The sequence below is a fragment of the Haliotis rubra genome, unplaced genomic scaffold (genome assembly GCF_003918875.1).
Source record: "Haliotis rubra isolate DU_JTF1 unplaced genomic scaffold, ASM391887v1 Scf614, whole genome shotgun sequence".
Classification (NCBI taxonomy): Eukaryota; Metazoa; Mollusca; class Gastropoda; order Lepetellida; family Haliotidae; genus Haliotis; species Haliotis rubra.
In genome coordinates, this window is record NW_025767318.1 from 1 (window position 1) to 17471 (window position 17471).

A 17471-nucleotide genomic window follows, 5' to 3' on the forward strand; every position below is an offset into this window, starting at 1 on the left:
ATTAAGGAAAACAGACAAAAAAGAAATGCCCCGGGTGAGGATCGAACTCACGACCTTCAGATTGCTCTGACATTGGAAGCTTGACTGATTATGAGACTGACGCGCTACCTACTGCGCTACCGAGGCTTGAGATACGGGACAGAGTTTGAGGTATACATTCTCCGGCTGTCACAAGTCACACACATGTGGAGACTGTGCAATAAAAACAGCATAAGTTGGATTCGACTTGGTTATGGAAGGTACAATGTGTGCCTCGAAACACAAGTTCATAACATAACCTTGATAGATCTAATGACGACTGTACTTGAAAAAGGAAGTGAAACATACATTTTGTCAAAGCACCCAGTTGTGGGCACACCGTGTGGCATGGCTCTACAGCCATTCCGTCTTTGCACTTGTCATATATTTTCGGTCAGAAATTTCATTGAGGCGGGCGCAGCAGTAGAGCATGTCACTGTAAATGTTTTGAACATATATATGGTGATGATAATTAAGGAAAAACAGACAAAAAAGAAATGCCCCGGGTGAGGATCGAACTCACGACCTTCAGATTGCTCTGACATTGGAAGCTTGACTGATTATGAGACTGACGCGCTACCTACTGCGCTACCGAGGCTTGAGATACGGGACAGAGTTTGAGGTATACATTCTCCGGCTGTCACAAGTCACACACATGTGGAGACTGTGCAATAAAAACAGCATAAGTTGGATTCGACTTGGTTATGGAAGGTACAATGTGTGTGCCTCGAAACACAAGTTCATAACATAACCTTGATAGATCTAATGACGACTGTAATTTGAAAAAGGAAGTGAAACATACATTTTTTGTCAAAGCACCCAGTTGTAAGCACACCGTGTGGCATGGCTCTACAGCCATTCCGTCTTTGCACTTGTCATATATTTTCGGTCAGAAATTTCATTGAGGCGGGCGCAGCAGTAGAGCATGTCACTGTAAATGTTTTGAACATATATATGGTGATGATAATTAAGGAAAAACAGACAAAAAAAGAAATGCCCCGGGTGAGGATCGAACTCACGACCTTCAGATTGCTCTGACATTGGAAGCTTGACTGATTATGAGACTGACGCGCTACCTACTGCGCTACCGAGGCTTGAGATACGGGACAGAGTTTGAGGTATACATTCTCCGGCTGTCACAAGTCACACACATGTGGAGACTGTGCAATAAAAACAGCATAAGTTGATTCGACTTGGTTATGGAAGGTACAATGTGTGTGCCTCGAAACACAAGTTCATAACATAACCTTGATAGATCTAATGACGACTGTAATTTTGAAAAGGAAGTGAAACATACATTTTTGTCAAAGCACCCAGTTGTAAGCACACCGTGTGGCATGGCTCTACAGCCATTCCGTCTTTGCACTCGTCATATATTTTCGGTCAGAAATTTCATTGAGGCGGGCGCAGCAGTAGAGCATGTCACTGTAAATGTTTTGAACATATATATGGTGATGATAATTAAGGAAAAACAGACAAAAAAGAAATGCCCCGGGTGAGGATCGAACTCACGACCTTCAGATTGCTCTGACATTGGAAGCTTGACTGATTATGAGACTGACGCGCTACCTACTGCGCTACCGAGGCTTGAGATACGGGACAGAGTTTGAGGTATACATTCTCCGGCTGTCACAAGTCACACACATGTGGAGACTGTGCAACAAAAACAGCATAAGTTGGATTCGACTTGGTTATGGAAGGTACAATGTGTGTGCCTCGAAACACAAGTTCATAACATAACCTTGATAGATCTAATGACGACTGTAATTTGGAAAAGGAAGTGAAACATACATTTTGTCAAAGCACCCAGTTGTAAGCACACCGTGTGGCATGGCTCTACAGCCATTCCGTCTTTGCACTTGTCATATATTTTCGGTCAGAAATTTCATTGAGGCGGGCGCAGCAGTAGAGCATGTCACTGTAAATGTTTTGAACATATATATGGTGATGATAATTAAGGAAAAACAGACAAAAAAAGAAATGCCCCGGGTGAGGATCGAACTCACGACCTTCAGATTGCTCTGACATTGGAAGCTTGACTGATTATGAGACTGACGCGCTACCTACTGCGCTACCGAGGCTTGAGATACGGGACAGAGTTTGAGGTATACATTCTCCGGCTGTCACAAGTCACACACATGTGGAGACTGTGCAATAAAAAACAGCATAAGTTGGATTCGACTTGGTTATGGAAGGTACAATGTGTGTGCCTCGAAACACAAGTTCATAACATAACCTTGATAGATCTAATGACGACTGTACTTGAAAAAGGAAGTGAAACATACATTTTGTCAAAGCACCCAGTTGTAAGCACACCGTGTGGCATGGCTCTACAGCCATTCCGTCTTTGCACTTGTCATATATTTTCGGTCAGAAATTTCATTGAGGCGGGCGCAGCAGTAGAGCATGTCACTGTAAATGTTTTGAACATATATATGGTGATGATAATTAAGGAAAAACAGACAAAAAAAGAAATGCCCCGGGTGAGGATCGAACTCACGACCTTCAGATTGCTCTGACATTGGAAGCTTGACTGATTATGAGACTGACGCGCTACCTACTGCGCTACCGAGGCTTGAGATACGGGACAGAGTTTGAGGTATACATTCTCCGGCTGTCACAAGTCACACACATGTGGAGACTGTGCAATAAAAACAGCATAAGTTGATTCGACTTGGTTATGGAAGGTACAATGTGTGTGCCCCTCGAAACACAAGTTCATAACATAACCTTGATAGATCTAATGACGACTGTATTTGAAAAGGAAGTGAAACATACATTTTGTCAAAGCACCCAGTTGTAAGCACACCGTGTGGCATGGCTCTACAGCCATTCCGTCTTTGCACTTGTCATATATTTTCGGTCAGAAATTTCATTGAGGCGGGCGCAGCAGTAGAGCATGTCACTGTAAATGTTTTGAACATATATATGGTGATGATAATTAAGGAAAACAGACAAAAAGAAATGCCCCGGGTGAGGATCGAACTCACGACCTTCAGATTGCTCTGACATTGGAAGCTTGACTGATTATGAGACTGACGCGCTACCTACTGCGCTACCGAGGCTTGAGATACGGGACAGAGTTTGAGGTATACATTCTCCGGCTGTCACAAGTCACACACATGTGGAGACTGTGCAATAAAAACAGCATAAGTTGGATTCGACTTGGTTATGGAAGGTACAATGTGTGTGCCTCGAAACACAAGTTCATAACATAACCTTGATAGATCTAATGACGACTGTACTTGAAAAAGGAAGTGAAACATACATTTTGTCAAAGCACCCAGTTGTAAGCACACCGTGTGGCATGGCTCTACAGCCATTCCGTCTTTGCACTTGTCATATATTTTCGGTCAGAAATTTCATTGAGGCGGGCGCAGCAGTAGAGCATGTCACTGTAAATGTTTTGAACATATATATGGTGATGATAATTAAGGAAAACAGACAAAAAAGAAATGCCCCGGGTGAGGATCGAACTCACGACCTTCAGATTGCTCTGACATTGGAAGCTTGACTGATTATGAGACTGACGCGCTACCTACTGCGCTACCGAGGCTTGAGATACGGGACAGAGTTTGAGGTATACATTCTCCGGCTGTCACAAGTCACACACATGTGGAGACTGTGCAATAAAAACAGCATAAGTTGGATTCGACTTGGTTATGGAAGGTACAATGTGTGTGCCTCGAAACACAAGTTCATAACATAACCTTGATAGATCTAATGACGACTGTACTTTGAAAAAGGAAGTGAAACATACATTTTGTCAAAGCACCCAGTTGTAAGCACACCGTGTGGCATGGCTCTACAGCCATTCCGTCTTTGCACTTGTCATATATTTTCGGTCAGAAATTTCATTGAGGCGGGCGCAGCAGTAGAGCATGTCACTGTAAATGTTTTGAACATATATATGGTGATGATAATTAAGGAAAACAGACAAAAAAGAAATGCCCCGGGTGAGGATCGAACTCACGACCTTCAGATTGCTCTGACATTGGAAGCTTGACTGATTATGAGACTGACGCGCTACCTACTGCGCTACCGAGGCTTGAGATACGGGACAGAGTTTGAGGTATACATTCTCCGGCTGTCACAAGTCACACACATGTGGAGACTGTGCAATAAAAACAGCATAAGTTGATTCGACTTGGTTATGGAAGGTACAATGTGTGTGCCTCGAAACACAAGTTCATAACATAACCTTGATAGATCTAATGACGACTGTACTTGAAAAAGGAAGTGAAACATACATTTTGTCAAAGCACCCAGTTGTGTTAGCACACCGTGTGGCATGGCTCTACAGCCATTCCGTCTTTGCACTTGTCATATATTTTCGGTCAGAAATTTCATTGAGGCGGGCGCAGCAGTAGAGCATGTCACTGTAAATGTTTTGAACATATATATGGTGATGATAATTAAGGAAAACAGACAAAAAGAAATGCCCCGGGTGAGGATCGAACTCACGACCTTCAGATTGCTCTGACATTGGAAGCTTGACTGATTATGAGACTGACGCGCTACCTACTGCGCTACCGAGGCTTGAGATACGGGACAGAGTTTGAGGTATACATTCTCCGGCTGTCACAAGTCACACACATGTGGAGACTGTGCAATAAAAACAGCATAAGTTGATTCGACTTGGTTATGGAAGGTACAATGTGTGTGCCTCGAAACACAAGTTCATAACATAACCTTGATAGATCTAATGACGACTGTACTTGAAAAGGAAGTGAAACATACATTTTTGTCAAAGCACCCAGTTGTAAGTTACACCGTGTGGCATGGCTCTACAGCCATTCCGTCTTTGCACTTGTCATATATTTTCGGTCAGAAATTTCATTGAGGCGGGCGCAGCAGTAGAGCATGTCACTGTAAATGTTTTGAACATATATATGGTGATGATAATTAAGGAAAAACAGACAAAAAAGAAATGCCCCGGGTGAGGATCGAACTCACGACCTTCAGATTGCTCTGACATTGGAAGCTTGACTGATTATGAGACTGACGCGCTACCTACTGCGCTACCGAGGCTTGAGATACGGGACAGAGTTTGAGGTATACATTCTCCGGCTGTCACAAGTCACACACATGTGGAGACTGTGCAATAAAAACAGCATAAGTTGATTCGACTTGGTTATGGAAGGTACAATGTGTGTGCCTCGAAACACAAGTTCATAACATAACCTTGATAGATCTAATGACGACTGTACTTTGAAAAGGAAGTGAAACATACATTTTGTCAAAGCACCCAGTTGTAAGCACACCGTGTGGCATGGCTCTACAGCCATTCCGTCTTTGCACTTGTCATATATTTTCGGTCAGAAATTTCATTGAGGCGGGCGCAGCAGTAGAGCATGTCACTGTAAATGTTTTGAACATATATATGGTGATGATAATTAAGGAAAAACAGACAAAAAGAAATGCCCCGGGTGAGGATCGAACTCACGACCTTCAGATTGCTCTGACATTGGAAGCTTGACTGATTATGAGACTGACGCGCTACCTACTGCGCTACCGAGGCTTGAGATACGGGACAGAGTTTGAGGTATACATTCTCCGGCTGTCACAAGTCACACACATGTGGAGACTGTGCAATAAAAACAGCATAAGTTGGATTCGACTTGGTTATGGAAGGTACAATGTGTGTGCCTCGAAACACAAGTTCATAACATAACCTTGATAGATCTAATGACGACTGTACTTGAAAAAGGAAGTGAAACATACATTTTTTGTCAAAGCACCCAGTTGTAAGCACACCGTGTGGCATGGCTCTACAGCCATTCCGTCTTTGCACTTGTCATATATTTTCGGTCAGAAATTTCATTGAGGCGGGCGCAGCAGTAGAGCATGTCACTGTAAATGTTTTGAACATATATATGGTGATGATAATTAAGGAAAACAGACAAAAAGAAATGCCCCGGGTGAGGATCGAACTCACGACCTTCAGATTGCTCTGACATTGGAAGCTTGACTGATTATGAGACTGACGCGCTACCTACTGCGCTACCGAGGCTTGAGATACGGGACAGAGTTTGAGGTATACATTCTCCGGCTGTCACAAGTCACACACATGTGGAGACTGTGCAATAAAAACAGCATAAGTTGGATTCGACTTGGTTATGGAAGGTACAATGTGTGTGCCTCGAAACACAAGTTCATAACATAACCTTGATAGATCTAATGACGACTGTACTTGGAAAAGGAAGTGAAACATACATTTTTGTCAAAGCACCCAGTTGTAAGCACACCGTGTGGCATGGCTCTACAGCCATTCCGTCTTTGCACTTGTCATATATTTTCGGTCAGAAATTTCATTGAGGCGGGCGCAGCAGTAGAGCATGTCACTGTAAATGTTTTGAACATATATATGGTGATGATAATTAAGGAAAAACAGACAAAAAAAGAAATGCCCCGGGTGAGGATCGAACTCACGACCTTCAGATTGCTCTGACATTGGAAGCTTGACTGATTATGAGACTGACGCGCTACCTACTGCGCTACCGAGGCTTGAGATACGGGACAGAGTTTGAGGTATACATTCTCCGGCTGTCACAAGTCACACACATGTGGAGACTGTGCAATGAAAAACAGCATAAGTTGGATTCGACTTGGTTATGGAAGGTACAATGTGTGTGCCTCGAAACACAAGTTCATAACATAACCTTGATAGATCTAATGACGACTGTACTTGAAAAAGGAAGTGAAACATACATTTTTTGTCAAAGCACCCAGTTGTAAGCACACCGTGTGGCATGGCTCTACAGCCATTCCGTCTTTGCACTTGTCATATATTTTCGGTCAGAAATTTCATTGAGGCGGGCGCAGCAGTAGAGCATGTCACTGTAAATGTTTTGAACATATATATGGTGATGATAATTAAGGAAAACAGACAAAAAGAAATGCCCCGGGTGAGGATCGAACTCACGACCTTCAGATTGCTCTGACATTGGAAGCTTGACTGATTATGAGACTGACGCGCTACCTACTGCGCTACCGAGGCTTGAGATACGGGACAGAGTTTGAGGTATACATTCTCCGGCTGTCACAAGTCACACACATGTGGAGACTGTGCAATGAAAACAGCATAAGTTGGATTCGACTTGGTTATGGAAGGTACAATGTGTGTGCCTCGAAACACAAGTTCATAACATAACCTTGATAGATCTAATGACGACTGTACTTGAAAAGGAAGTGAAACATACATTTTGTCAAAGCACCCAGTTGTAAGTTAACACCGTGTGGCATGGCTCTACAGCCATTCCGTCTTTGCACTTGTCATATATTTTCGGTCAGAAATTTCATTGAGGCGGGCGCAGCAGTAGAGCATGTCACTGTAAATGTTTTGAACATATATATGGTGATGATAATTAAGGAAAAACAGACAAAAAAAGAAATGCCCCGGGTGAGGATCGAACTCACGACCTTCAGATTGCTCTGACATTGGAAGCTTGACTGATTATGAGACTGACGCGCTACCTACTGCGCTACCGAGGCTTGAGATACGGGACAGAGTTTGAGGTATACATTCTCCGGCTGTCACAAGTCACACACATGTGGAGACTGTGCAATAAAAACAGCATAAGTTGATTCGACTTGGTTATGGAAGGTACAATGTGTGTGCCTCGAAACACAAGTTCATAACATAACCTTGATAGATCTAATGACGACTGTACTTGGAAAAGGAAGTGAAACATACATTTTTGTCAAAGCACCCAGTTGTAAGCACACCGTGTGGCATGGCTCTACAGCCATTCCGTCTTTGCACTTGTCATATATTTTCGGTCAGAAATTTCATTGAGGCGGGCGCAGCAGTAGAGCATGTCACTGTAAATGTTTTGAACATATATATGGTGATGATAATTAAGGAAAACAGACAAAAAAAGAAATGCCCCGGGTGAGGATCGAACTCACGACCTTCAGATTGCTCTGACATTGGAAGCTTGACTGATTATGAGACTGACGCGCTACCTACTGCGCTACCGAGGCTTGAGATACGGGACAGAGTTTGAGGTATACATTCTCCGGCTGTCACAAGTCACACACATGTGGAGACTGTGCAATAAAAAACAGCATAAGTTGGATTCGACTTGGTTATGGAAGGTACAATGTGTGTGCCTCGAAACACAAGTTCATAACATAACCTTGATAGATCTAATGACGACTGTACTTGGAAAAGGAAGTGAAACATACATTTTTGTCAAAGCACCCAGTTGTAAGCACACCGTGTGGCATGGCTCTACAGCCATTCCGTCTTTGCACTTGTCATATATTTTCGGTCAGAAATTTCATTGAGGCGGGCGCAGCAGTAGAGCATGTCACTGTAAATGTTTTGAACATATATATGGTGATGATAATTAAGGAAAACAGACAAAAAAGAAATGCCCCGGGTGAGGATCGAACTCACGACCTTCAGATTGCTCTGACATTGGAAGCTTGACTGATTATGAGACTGACGCGCTACCTACTGCGCTACCGAGGCTTGAGATACGGGACAGAGTTTGAGGTATACATTCTCCGGCTGTCACAAGTCACACACATGTGGAGACTGTGCAATAAAAACAGCATAAGTTGGATTCGACTTGGTTATGGAAGGTACAATGTGTGTGCCTCGAAACACAAGTTCATAACATAACCTTGATAGATCTAATGACGACTGTACTTTGAAAAGGAAGTGAAACATACATTTTGTCAAAGCACCCAGTTGTAAGCACACCGTGTGGCATGGCTCTACAGCCATTCCGTCTTTGCACTTGTCATATATTTTCGGTCAGAAATTTCATTGAGGCGGGCGCAGCAGTAGAGCATGTCACTGTAAATGTTTTGAACATATATATGGTGATGATAATTAAGGAAAAACAGACAAAAAGAAATGCCCCGGGTGAGGATCGAACTCACGACCTTCAGATTGCTCTGACATTGGAAGCTTGACTGATTATGAGACTGACGCGCTACCTACTGCGCTACCGAGGCTTGAGATACGGGACAGAGTTTGAGGTATACATTCTCCGGCTGTCACAAGTCACACACATGTGGAGACTGTGCAATGAAAAACAGCATAAGTTGGATTCGACTTGGTTATGGAAGGTACAATGTGTGTGCCTCGAAACACAAGTTCATAACATAACCTTGATAGATCTAATGACGACTGTACTTGAAAAAGGAAGTGAAACATACATTTTTTGTCAAAGCACCCAGTTGTAAGCACACCGTGTGGCATGGCTCTACAGCCATTCCGTCTTTGCACTTGTCATATATTTTCGGTCAGAAATTTCATTGAGGCGGGCGCAGCAGTAGAGCATGTCACTGTAAATGTTTTGAACATATATATGGTGATGATAATTAAGGAAAAACAGACAAAAAGAAATGCCCCGGGTGAGGATCGAACTCACGACCTTCAGATTGCTCTGACATTGGAAGCTTGACTGATTATGAGACTGACGCGCTACCTACTGCGCTACCGAGGCTTGAGATACGGGACAGAGTTTGAGGTATACATTCTCCGGCTGTCACAAGTCACACACATGTGGAGACTGTGCAATAAAAACAGCATAAGTTGGATTCGACTTGGTTATGGAAGGTACAATGTGTGTGCCTCGAAACACAAGTTCATAACATAACCTTGATAGATCTAATGACGACTGTACTTGAAAAGGAAGTGAAACATACATTTTGTCAAAGCACCCAGTTGTAAGCACACCGTGTGGCATGGCTCTACAGCCATTCCGTCTTTGCACTTGTCATATATTTTCGGTCAGAAATTTCATTGAGGCGGGCGCAGCAGTAGAGCATGTCACTGTAAATGTTTTGAACATATATATGGTGATGATAATTAAGGAAAAACAGACAAAAAGAAATGCCCCGGGTGAGGATCGAACTCACGACCTTCAGATTGCTCTGACATTGGAAGCTTGACTGATTATGAGACTGACGCGCTACCTACTGCGCTACCGAGGCTTGAGATACGGGACAGAGTTTGAGGTATACATTCTCCGGCTGTCACAAGTCACACACATGTGGAGACTGTGCAATGAAAAACAGCATAAGTTGGATTCGACTTGGTTATGGAAGGTACAATGTGTGTGCCTCGAAACACAAGTTCATAACATAACCTTGATAGATCTAATGACGACTGTACTTGAAAAGGAAGTGAAACATACATTTTGTCAAAGCACCCAGTTGTAAGTTACACCGTGTGGCATGGCTCTACAGCCATTCCGTCTTTGCACTTGTCATATATTTTCGGTCAGAAATTTCATTGAGGCGGGCGCAGCAGTAGAGCATGTCACTGTAAATGTTTTGAACATATATATGGTGATGATAATTAAGGAAAACAGACAAAAAAGAAATGCCCCGGGTGAGGATCGAACTCACGACCTTCAGATTGCTCTGACATTGGAAGCTTGACTGATTATGAGACTGACGCGCTACCTACTGCGCTACCGAGGCTTGAGATACGGGACAGAGTTTGAGGTATACATTCTCCGGCTGTCACAAGTCACACACATGTGGAGACTGTGCAATGAAAAACAGCATAAGTTGGATTCGACTTGGTTATGGAAGGTACAATGTGTGTGCCTCGAAACACAAGTTCATAACATAACCTTGATAGATCTAATGACGACTGTACTTGAAAAGGAAGTGAAACATACATTTTGTCAAAGCACCCAGTTGTAAGCACACCGTGTGGCATGGCTCTACAGCCATTCCGTCTTTGCACTTGTCATATATTTTCGGTCAGAAATTTCATTGAGGCGGGCGCAGCAGTAGAGCATGTCACTGTAAATGTTTTGAACATATATATGGTGATGATAATTAAGGAAAACAGACAAAAAGAAATGCCCCGGGTGAGGATCGAACTCACGACCTTCAGATTGCTCTGACATTGGAAGCTTGACTGATTATGAGACTGACGCGCTACCTACTGCGCTACCGAGGCTTGAGATACGGGACAGAGTTTGAGGTATACATTCTCCGGCTGTCACAAGTCACACACATGTGGAGACTGTGCAATGAAAAACAGCATAAGTTGGATTCGACTTGGTTATGGAAGGTACAATGTGTGTGCCTCGAAACACAAGTTCATAACATAACCTTGATAGATCTAATGACGACTGTACTTGAAAAGGAAGTGAAACATACATTTTGTCAAAGCACCCAGTTGTAAGCACACCGTGTGGCATGGCTCTACAGCCATTCCGTCTTTGCACTTGTCATATATTTTCGGTCAGAAATTTCATTGAGGCGGGCGCAGCAGTAGAGCATGTCACTGTAAATGTTTTGAACATATATATGGTGATGATAATTAAGGAAAACAGACAAAAAAGAAATGCCCCGGGTGAGGATCGAACTCACGACCTTCAGATTGCTCTGACATTGGAAGCTTGACTGATTATGAGACTGACGCGCTACCTACTGCGCTACCGAGGCTTGAGATACGGGACAGAGTTTGAGGTATACATTCTCCGGCTGTCACAAGTCACACACATGTGGAGACTGTGCAATGAAAAACAGCATAAGTTGGATTCGACTTGGTTATGGAAGGTACAATGTGTGTGCCTCGAAACACAAGTTCATAACATAACCTTGATAGATCTAATGACGACTGTACTTGAAAAGGAAGTGAAACATACATTTTTGTCAAAGCACCCAGTTGTAAGCACACCGTGTGGCATGGCTCTACAGCCATTCCGTCTTTGCACTTGTCATATATTTTCGGTCAGAAATTTCATTGAGGCGGGCGCAGCAGTAGAGCATGTCACTGTAAATGTTTTGAACATATATATGGTGATGATAATTAAGGAAAAACAGACAAAAAAGAAATGCCCCGGGTGAGGATCGAACTCACGACCTTCAGATTGCTCTGACATTGGAAGCTTGACTGATTATGAGACTGACGCGCTACCTACTGCGCTACCGAGGCTTGAGATACGGGACAGAGTTTGAGGTATACATTCTCCGGCTGTCACAAGTCACACACATGTGGAGACTGTGCAATAAAAACAGCATAAGTTGATTCGACTTGGTTATGGAAGGTACAATGTGTGTGCCTCGAAACACAAGTTCATAACATAACCTTGATAGATCTAATGACGACTGTACTTGAAAAAGGAAGTGAAACATACATTTTTTGTCAAAGCACCCAGTTGTAAGCACACCGTGTGGCATGGCTCTACAGCCATTCCGTCTTTGCACTTGTCATATATTTTCGGTCAGAAATTTCATTGAGGCGGGCGCAGCAGTAGAGCATGTCACTGTAAATGTTTTGAACATATATATGGTGATGATAATTAAGGAAAACAGACAAAAAGAAATGCCCCGGGTGAGGATCGAACTCACGACCTTCAGATTGCTCTGACATTGGAAGCTTGACTGATTATGAGACTGACGCGCTACCTACTGCGCTACCGAGGCTTGAGATACGGGACAGAGTTTGAGGTATACATTCTCCGGCTGTCACAAGTCACACACATGTGGAGACTGTGCAATGAAAAACAGCATAAGTTGGATTCGACTTGGTTATGGAAGGTACAATGTGTGTGCCTCGAAACACAAGTTCATAACATAACCTTGATAGATCTAATGACGACTGTACTTGAAAAGGAAGTGAAACATACATTTTGTCAAAGCACCCAGTTGTAAGCACACCGTGTGGCATGGCTCTACAGCCATTCCGTCTTTGCACTTGTCATATATTTTCGGTCAGAAATTTCATTGAGGCGGGCGCAGCAGTAGAGCATGTCACTGTAAATGTTTTGAACATATATATGGTGATGATAATTAAGGAAAAACAGACAAAAAAGAAATGCCCCGGGTGAGGATCGAACTCACGACCTTCAGATTGCTCTGACATTGGAAGCTTGACTGATTATGAGACTGACGCGCTACCTACTGCGCTACCGAGGCTTGAGATACGGGACAGAGTTTGAGGTATACATTCTCCGGCTGTCACAAGTCACACACATGTGGAGACTGTGCAATAAAAACAGCATAAGTTGGATTCGACTTGGTTATGGAAGGTACAATGTGTGTGCCTCGAAACACAAGTTCATAACATAACCTTGATAGATCTAATGACGACTGTACTTGAAAAGGAAGTGAAACATACATTTTGTCAAAGCACCCAGTTGTAAGCACACCGTGTGGCATGGCTCTACAGCCATTCCGTCTTTGCACTTGTCATATATTTTCGGTCAGAAATTTCATTGAGGCGGGCGCAGCAGTAGAGCATGTCACTGTAAATGTTTTGAACATATATATGGTGATGATAATTAAGGAAAACAGACAAAAAAGAAATGCCCCGGGTGAGGATCGAACTCACGACCTTCAGATTGCTCTGACATTGGAAGCTTGACTGATTATGAGACTGACGCGCTACCTACTGCGCTACCGAGGCTTGAGATACGGGACAGAGTTTGAGGTATACATTCTCCGGCTGTCACAAGTCACACACATGTGGAGACTGTGCAATAAAAACAGCATAAGTTGGATTCGACTTGGTTATGGAAGGTACAATGTGTGTGCCTCGAAACACAAGTTCATAACATAACCTTGATAGATCTAATGACGACTGTACTTTGAAAAGGAAGTGAAACATACATTTTGTCAAAGCACCCAGTTGTAAGCACACCGTGTGGCATGGCTCTACAGCCATTCCGTCTTTGCACTTGTCATATATTTTCGGTCAGAAATTTCATTGAGGCGGGCGCAGCAGTAGAGCATGTCACTGTAAATGTTTTGAACATATATATGGTGATGATAATTAAGGAAAACAGACAAAAAGAAATGCCCCGGGTGAGGATCGAACTCACGACCTTCAGATTGCTCTGACATTGGAAGCTTGACTGATTATGAGACTGACGCGCTACCTACTGCGCTACCGAGGCTTGAGATACGGGACAGAGTTTGAGGTATACATTCTCCGGCTGTCACAAGTCACACACATGTGGAGACTGTGCAATGCAAAAAACAGCATAAGTTGGATTCGACTTGGTTATGGAAGGTACAATGTGTGTGCCTCGAAACACAAGTTCATAACATAACCTTGATAGATCTAATGACGACTGTACTTGGAAAAGGAAGTGAAACATACATTTTTGTCAAAGCACCCAGTTGTAAGCACACCGTGTGGCATGGCTCTACAGCCATTCCGTCTTTGCACTTGTCATATATTTTCGGTCAGAAATTTCATTGAGGCGGGCGCAGCAGTAGAGCATGTCACTGTAAATGTTTTGAACATATATATGGTGATGATAATTAAGGAAAAACAGACAAAAAAAGAAATGCCCCGGGTGAGGATCGAACTCACGACCTTCAGATTGCTCTGACATTGGAAGCTTGACTGATTATGAGACTGACGCGCTACCTACTGCGCTACCGAGGCTTGAGATACGGGACAGAGTTTGAGGTATACATTCTCCGGCTGTCACAAGTCACACACATGTGGAGACTGTGCAATGAAAAACAGCATAAGTTGGATTCGACTTGGTTATGGAAGGTACAATGTGTGTGCCTCGAAACACAAGTTCATAACATAACCTTGATAGATCTAATGACGACTGTACTTGAGAAAGGAAGTGAAACATACATTTTTGTCAAAGCACCCAGTTGTAAGCACACCGTGTGGCATGGCTCTACAGCCATTCCGTCTTTGCACTTGTCATATATTTTCGGTCAGAAATTTCATTGAGGCGGGCGCAGCAGTAGAGCATGTCACTGTAAATGTTTTGAACATATATATGGTGATGATAATTAAGGAAAAACAGACAAAAAAAGAAATGCCCCGGGTGAGGATCGAACTCACGACCTTCAGATTGCTCTGACATTGGAAGCTTGACTGATTATGAGACTGACGCGCTACCTACTGCGCTACCGAGGCTTGAGATACGGGACAGAGTTTGAGGTATACATTCTCCGGCTGTCACAAGTCACACACATGTGGAGACTGTGCAATGAAAAACAGCATAAGTTGGATTCGACTTGGTTATGGAAGGTACAATGTGTGTGCCTCGAAACACAAGTTCATAACATAACCTTGATAGATCTAATGACGACTGTACTTGAAAAAGGAAGTGAAACATACATTTTTTGTCAAAGCACCCAGTTGTAAGCACACCGTGTGGCATGGCTCTACAGCCATTCCGTCTTTGCACTTGTCATATATTTTCGGTCAGAAATTTCATTGAGGCGGGCGCAGCAGTAGAGCATGTCACTGTAAATGTTTTGAACATATATATGGTGATGATAATTAAGGAAAAACAGACAAAAAAAGAAATGCCCCGGGTGAGGATCGAACTCACGACCTTCAGATTGCTCTGACATTGGAAGCTTGACTGATTATGAGACTGACGCGCTACCTACTGCGCTACCGAGGCTTGAGATACGGGACAGAGTTTGAGGTATACATTCTCCGGCTGTCACAAGTCACACACATGTGGAGACTGTGCAATGAAAAACAGCATAAGTTGGATTCGACTTGGTTATGGAAGGTACAATGTGTGTGCCTCGAAACACAAGTTCATAACATAACCTTGATAGATCTAATGACGACTGTACTTGGAAAAGGAAGTGAAACATACATTTTTGTCAAAGCACCCAGTTGTAAGCACACCGTGTGGCATGGCTCTACAGCCATTCCGTCTTTGCACTTGTCATATATTTTCGGTCAGAAATTTCATTGAGGCGGGCGCAGCAGTAGAGCATGTCACTGTAAATGTTTTGAACATATATATGGTGATGATAATTAAGGAAAAACAGACAAAAAGAAATGCCCCGGGTGAGGATCGAACTCACGACCTTCAGATTGCTCTGACATTGGAAGCTTGACTGATTATGAGACTGACGCGCTACCTACTGCGCTACCGAGGCTTGAGATACGGGACAGAGTTTGAGGTATACATTCTCCGGCTGTCACAAGTCACACACATGTGGAGACTGTGCAATGAAAAACAGCATAAGTTGGATTCGACTTGGTTATGGAAGGTACAATGTGTGTGCCTCGAAACACAAGTTCATAACATAACCTTGATAGATCTAATGACGACTGTACTTGAAAAGGAAGTGAAACATACATTTTGTCAAAGCACCCAGTTGTAAGCACACCGTGTGGCATGGCTCTACAGCCATTCCGTCTTTGCACTTGTCATATATTTTCGGTCAGAAATTTCATTGAGGCGGGCGCAGCAGTAGAGCATGTCACTGTAAATGTTTTGAACATATATATGGTGATGATAATTAAGGAAAAACAGACAAAAAAAGAAATGCCCCGGGTGAGGATCGAACTCACGACCTTCAGATTGCTCTGACATTGGAAGCTTGACTGATTATGAGACTGACGCGCTACCTACTGCGCTACCGAGGCTTGAGATACGGGACAGAGTTTGAGGTATACATTCTCCGGCTGTCACAAGTCACACACATGTGGAGACTGTGCAATGAAAAACAGCATAAGTTGGATTCGACTTGGTTATGGAAGGTACAATGTGTGTGCCTCGAAACACAAGTTCATAACATAACCTTGATAGATCTAATGACGACTGTACTTGGAAAAGGAAGTGAAACATACATTTTTGTCAAAGCACCCAGTTGTAAGCACACCGTGTGGCATGGCTCTACAGCCATTCCGTCTTTGCACTTGTCATATATTTTCGGTCAGAAATTTCATTGAGGCGGGCGCAGCAGTAGAGCATGTCACTGTAAATGTTTTGAACATATATATGGTGATGATAATTAAGGAAAAACAGACAAAAAAAGAAATGCCCCGGGTGAGGATCGAACTCACGACCTTCAGATTGCTCTGACATTGGAAGCTTGACTGATTATGAGACTGACGCGCTACCTACTGCGCTACCGAGGCTTGAGATACGGGACAGAGTTTGAGGTATACATTCTCCGGCTGTCACAAGTCACACACATGTGGAGACTGTGCAATAAAAACAGCATAAGTTGGATTCGACTTGGTTATGGAAGGTACAATGTGTGTGCCTCGAAACACAAGTTCATAACATAACCTTGATAGATCTAATGACGACTGTACTTGAAAAGGAAGTGAAACATACATTTTTTGTCAAAGCACCCAGTTGTAAGCACACCGTGTGGCATGGCTCTACAGCCATTCCGTCTTTGCACTTGTCATATATTTTCGGTCAGAAATTTCATTGAGGCGGGCGCAGCAGTAGAGCATGTCACTGTAAATGTTTTGAACATATATATGGTGATGATAATTAAGGAAAAACAGACAAAAAAAGAAATGCCCCGGGTGAGGATCGAACTCACGACCTTCAGATTGCTCTGACATTGGAAGCTTGACTGATTATGAGACTGACGCGCTACCTACTGCGCTACCGAGGCTTGAGATACGGGACAGAGTTTGAGGTATACATTCTCCGGCTGTCACAAGTCACACACATGTGGAGACTGTGCAATAAAAAACAGCATAAGTTGGATTCGCCTTGGGG

The 17471-nt window shown here is 43.2% G+C and overlaps 36 non-coding genes across 36 annotated transcripts; all 36 read right to left on the reverse strand.

Moving 5' to 3' along the window:
* Window positions 1-26: 26 nt before the first annotated feature.
* Trnam-cau lies at window positions 27-126 on the reverse strand. The gene is made up of 2 exons: window positions 90-126; window positions 27-62 (listed from the first exon to the last, which is right to left on the reverse strand). It is a non-coding gene; the product is annotated as a tRNA-Met (tRNA).
* Window positions 127-516: 390 nt separating this feature from the next.
* Window positions 517-616, reverse strand: Trnam-cau. Its single transcript has 2 exons — window positions 580-616; window positions 517-552 (listed from the first exon to the last, which is right to left on the reverse strand). It is a non-coding gene; the product is annotated as a tRNA-Met (tRNA).
* A 396-nt stretch (window positions 617-1012) lies between these two features.
* Window positions 1013-1112, reverse strand: Trnam-cau. Its single transcript has 2 exons — window positions 1076-1112; window positions 1013-1048 (listed from the first exon to the last, which is right to left on the reverse strand). It is a non-coding gene; the product is annotated as a tRNA-Met (tRNA).
* Window positions 1113-1505: 393 nt separating this feature from the next.
* Trnam-cau lies at window positions 1506-1605 on the reverse strand. The gene is made up of 2 exons: window positions 1569-1605; window positions 1506-1541 (listed from the first exon to the last, which is right to left on the reverse strand). It is a non-coding gene; the product is annotated as a tRNA-Met (tRNA).
* Window positions 1606-1999: 394 nt separating this feature from the next.
* Trnam-cau lies at window positions 2000-2099 on the reverse strand. Its single transcript has 2 exons — window positions 2063-2099; window positions 2000-2035 (listed from the first exon to the last, which is right to left on the reverse strand). It is a non-coding gene; the product is annotated as a tRNA-Met (tRNA).
* Window positions 2100-2493: 394 nt separating this feature from the next.
* Window positions 2494-2593, reverse strand: Trnam-cau. Its single transcript has 2 exons — window positions 2557-2593; window positions 2494-2529 (listed from the first exon to the last, which is right to left on the reverse strand). It is a non-coding gene; the product is annotated as a tRNA-Met (tRNA).
* A 390-nt stretch (window positions 2594-2983) lies between these two features.
* Window positions 2984-3083, reverse strand: Trnam-cau. Its single transcript has 2 exons — window positions 3047-3083; window positions 2984-3019 (listed from the first exon to the last, which is right to left on the reverse strand). It is a non-coding gene; the product is annotated as a tRNA-Met (tRNA).
* A 391-nt stretch (window positions 3084-3474) lies between these two features.
* Trnam-cau lies at window positions 3475-3574 on the reverse strand. Its single transcript has 2 exons — window positions 3538-3574; window positions 3475-3510 (listed from the first exon to the last, which is right to left on the reverse strand). It is a non-coding gene; the product is annotated as a tRNA-Met (tRNA).
* A 392-nt stretch (window positions 3575-3966) lies between these two features.
* Window positions 3967-4066, reverse strand: Trnam-cau. The gene is made up of 2 exons: window positions 4030-4066; window positions 3967-4002 (listed from the first exon to the last, which is right to left on the reverse strand). It is a non-coding gene; the product is annotated as a tRNA-Met (tRNA).
* Window positions 4067-4457: 391 nt separating this feature from the next.
* On the reverse strand, window positions 4458-4557 carry Trnam-cau. Its single transcript has 2 exons — window positions 4521-4557; window positions 4458-4493 (listed from the first exon to the last, which is right to left on the reverse strand). It is a non-coding gene; the product is annotated as a tRNA-Met (tRNA).
* Window positions 4558-4949: 392 nt separating this feature from the next.
* On the reverse strand, window positions 4950-5049 carry Trnam-cau. The gene is made up of 2 exons: window positions 5013-5049; window positions 4950-4985 (listed from the first exon to the last, which is right to left on the reverse strand). It is a non-coding gene; the product is annotated as a tRNA-Met (tRNA).
* Window positions 5050-5439: 390 nt separating this feature from the next.
* Window positions 5440-5539, reverse strand: Trnam-cau. The gene is made up of 2 exons: window positions 5503-5539; window positions 5440-5475 (listed from the first exon to the last, which is right to left on the reverse strand). It is a non-coding gene; the product is annotated as a tRNA-Met (tRNA).
* A 392-nt stretch (window positions 5540-5931) lies between these two features.
* On the reverse strand, window positions 5932-6031 carry Trnam-cau. Its single transcript has 2 exons — window positions 5995-6031; window positions 5932-5967 (listed from the first exon to the last, which is right to left on the reverse strand). It is a non-coding gene; the product is annotated as a tRNA-Met (tRNA).
* A 394-nt stretch (window positions 6032-6425) lies between these two features.
* Window positions 6426-6525, reverse strand: Trnam-cau. The gene is made up of 2 exons: window positions 6489-6525; window positions 6426-6461 (listed from the first exon to the last, which is right to left on the reverse strand). It is a non-coding gene; the product is annotated as a tRNA-Met (tRNA).
* Window positions 6526-6918: 393 nt separating this feature from the next.
* Window positions 6919-7018, reverse strand: Trnam-cau. Its single transcript has 2 exons — window positions 6982-7018; window positions 6919-6954 (listed from the first exon to the last, which is right to left on the reverse strand). It is a non-coding gene; the product is annotated as a tRNA-Met (tRNA).
* A 394-nt stretch (window positions 7019-7412) lies between these two features.
* On the reverse strand, window positions 7413-7512 carry Trnam-cau. The gene is made up of 2 exons: window positions 7476-7512; window positions 7413-7448 (listed from the first exon to the last, which is right to left on the reverse strand). It is a non-coding gene; the product is annotated as a tRNA-Met (tRNA).
* Window positions 7513-7904: 392 nt separating this feature from the next.
* On the reverse strand, window positions 7905-8004 carry Trnam-cau. Its single transcript has 2 exons — window positions 7968-8004; window positions 7905-7940 (listed from the first exon to the last, which is right to left on the reverse strand). It is a non-coding gene; the product is annotated as a tRNA-Met (tRNA).
* Window positions 8005-8397: 393 nt separating this feature from the next.
* Window positions 8398-8497, reverse strand: Trnam-cau. The gene is made up of 2 exons: window positions 8461-8497; window positions 8398-8433 (listed from the first exon to the last, which is right to left on the reverse strand). It is a non-coding gene; the product is annotated as a tRNA-Met (tRNA).
* A 391-nt stretch (window positions 8498-8888) lies between these two features.
* On the reverse strand, window positions 8889-8988 carry Trnam-cau. Its single transcript has 2 exons — window positions 8952-8988; window positions 8889-8924 (listed from the first exon to the last, which is right to left on the reverse strand). It is a non-coding gene; the product is annotated as a tRNA-Met (tRNA).
* A 394-nt stretch (window positions 8989-9382) lies between these two features.
* Window positions 9383-9482, reverse strand: Trnam-cau. The gene is made up of 2 exons: window positions 9446-9482; window positions 9383-9418 (listed from the first exon to the last, which is right to left on the reverse strand). It is a non-coding gene; the product is annotated as a tRNA-Met (tRNA).
* Window positions 9483-9872: 390 nt separating this feature from the next.
* On the reverse strand, window positions 9873-9972 carry Trnam-cau. Its single transcript has 2 exons — window positions 9936-9972; window positions 9873-9908 (listed from the first exon to the last, which is right to left on the reverse strand). It is a non-coding gene; the product is annotated as a tRNA-Met (tRNA).
* A 392-nt stretch (window positions 9973-10364) lies between these two features.
* Trnam-cau lies at window positions 10365-10464 on the reverse strand. Its single transcript has 2 exons — window positions 10428-10464; window positions 10365-10400 (listed from the first exon to the last, which is right to left on the reverse strand). It is a non-coding gene; the product is annotated as a tRNA-Met (tRNA).
* Window positions 10465-10854: 390 nt separating this feature from the next.
* On the reverse strand, window positions 10855-10954 carry Trnam-cau. Its single transcript has 2 exons — window positions 10918-10954; window positions 10855-10890 (listed from the first exon to the last, which is right to left on the reverse strand). It is a non-coding gene; the product is annotated as a tRNA-Met (tRNA).
* A 391-nt stretch (window positions 10955-11345) lies between these two features.
* Trnam-cau lies at window positions 11346-11445 on the reverse strand. The gene is made up of 2 exons: window positions 11409-11445; window positions 11346-11381 (listed from the first exon to the last, which is right to left on the reverse strand). It is a non-coding gene; the product is annotated as a tRNA-Met (tRNA).
* Window positions 11446-11838: 393 nt separating this feature from the next.
* Trnam-cau lies at window positions 11839-11938 on the reverse strand. The gene is made up of 2 exons: window positions 11902-11938; window positions 11839-11874 (listed from the first exon to the last, which is right to left on the reverse strand). It is a non-coding gene; the product is annotated as a tRNA-Met (tRNA).
* Window positions 11939-12329: 391 nt separating this feature from the next.
* Window positions 12330-12429, reverse strand: Trnam-cau. The gene is made up of 2 exons: window positions 12393-12429; window positions 12330-12365 (listed from the first exon to the last, which is right to left on the reverse strand). It is a non-coding gene; the product is annotated as a tRNA-Met (tRNA).
* Window positions 12430-12821: 392 nt separating this feature from the next.
* Window positions 12822-12921, reverse strand: Trnam-cau. The gene is made up of 2 exons: window positions 12885-12921; window positions 12822-12857 (listed from the first exon to the last, which is right to left on the reverse strand). It is a non-coding gene; the product is annotated as a tRNA-Met (tRNA).
* Window positions 12922-13311: 390 nt separating this feature from the next.
* On the reverse strand, window positions 13312-13411 carry Trnam-cau. Its single transcript has 2 exons — window positions 13375-13411; window positions 13312-13347 (listed from the first exon to the last, which is right to left on the reverse strand). It is a non-coding gene; the product is annotated as a tRNA-Met (tRNA).
* A 390-nt stretch (window positions 13412-13801) lies between these two features.
* Trnam-cau lies at window positions 13802-13901 on the reverse strand. Its single transcript has 2 exons — window positions 13865-13901; window positions 13802-13837 (listed from the first exon to the last, which is right to left on the reverse strand). It is a non-coding gene; the product is annotated as a tRNA-Met (tRNA).
* A 397-nt stretch (window positions 13902-14298) lies between these two features.
* Window positions 14299-14398, reverse strand: Trnam-cau. Its single transcript has 2 exons — window positions 14362-14398; window positions 14299-14334 (listed from the first exon to the last, which is right to left on the reverse strand). It is a non-coding gene; the product is annotated as a tRNA-Met (tRNA).
* A 395-nt stretch (window positions 14399-14793) lies between these two features.
* On the reverse strand, window positions 14794-14893 carry Trnam-cau. The gene is made up of 2 exons: window positions 14857-14893; window positions 14794-14829 (listed from the first exon to the last, which is right to left on the reverse strand). It is a non-coding gene; the product is annotated as a tRNA-Met (tRNA).
* Window positions 14894-15289: 396 nt separating this feature from the next.
* Trnam-cau lies at window positions 15290-15389 on the reverse strand. The gene is made up of 2 exons: window positions 15353-15389; window positions 15290-15325 (listed from the first exon to the last, which is right to left on the reverse strand). It is a non-coding gene; the product is annotated as a tRNA-Met (tRNA).
* Window positions 15390-15782: 393 nt separating this feature from the next.
* Trnam-cau lies at window positions 15783-15882 on the reverse strand. The gene is made up of 2 exons: window positions 15846-15882; window positions 15783-15818 (listed from the first exon to the last, which is right to left on the reverse strand). It is a non-coding gene; the product is annotated as a tRNA-Met (tRNA).
* Window positions 15883-16275: 393 nt separating this feature from the next.
* Window positions 16276-16375, reverse strand: Trnam-cau. The gene is made up of 2 exons: window positions 16339-16375; window positions 16276-16311 (listed from the first exon to the last, which is right to left on the reverse strand). It is a non-coding gene; the product is annotated as a tRNA-Met (tRNA).
* Window positions 16376-16770: 395 nt separating this feature from the next.
* On the reverse strand, window positions 16771-16870 carry Trnam-cau. The gene is made up of 2 exons: window positions 16834-16870; window positions 16771-16806 (listed from the first exon to the last, which is right to left on the reverse strand). It is a non-coding gene; the product is annotated as a tRNA-Met (tRNA).
* A 394-nt stretch (window positions 16871-17264) lies between these two features.
* Trnam-cau lies at window positions 17265-17364 on the reverse strand. The gene is made up of 2 exons: window positions 17328-17364; window positions 17265-17300 (listed from the first exon to the last, which is right to left on the reverse strand). It is a non-coding gene; the product is annotated as a tRNA-Met (tRNA).
* Between the last annotated feature and the right edge of the window lie 107 nt (window positions 17365-17471).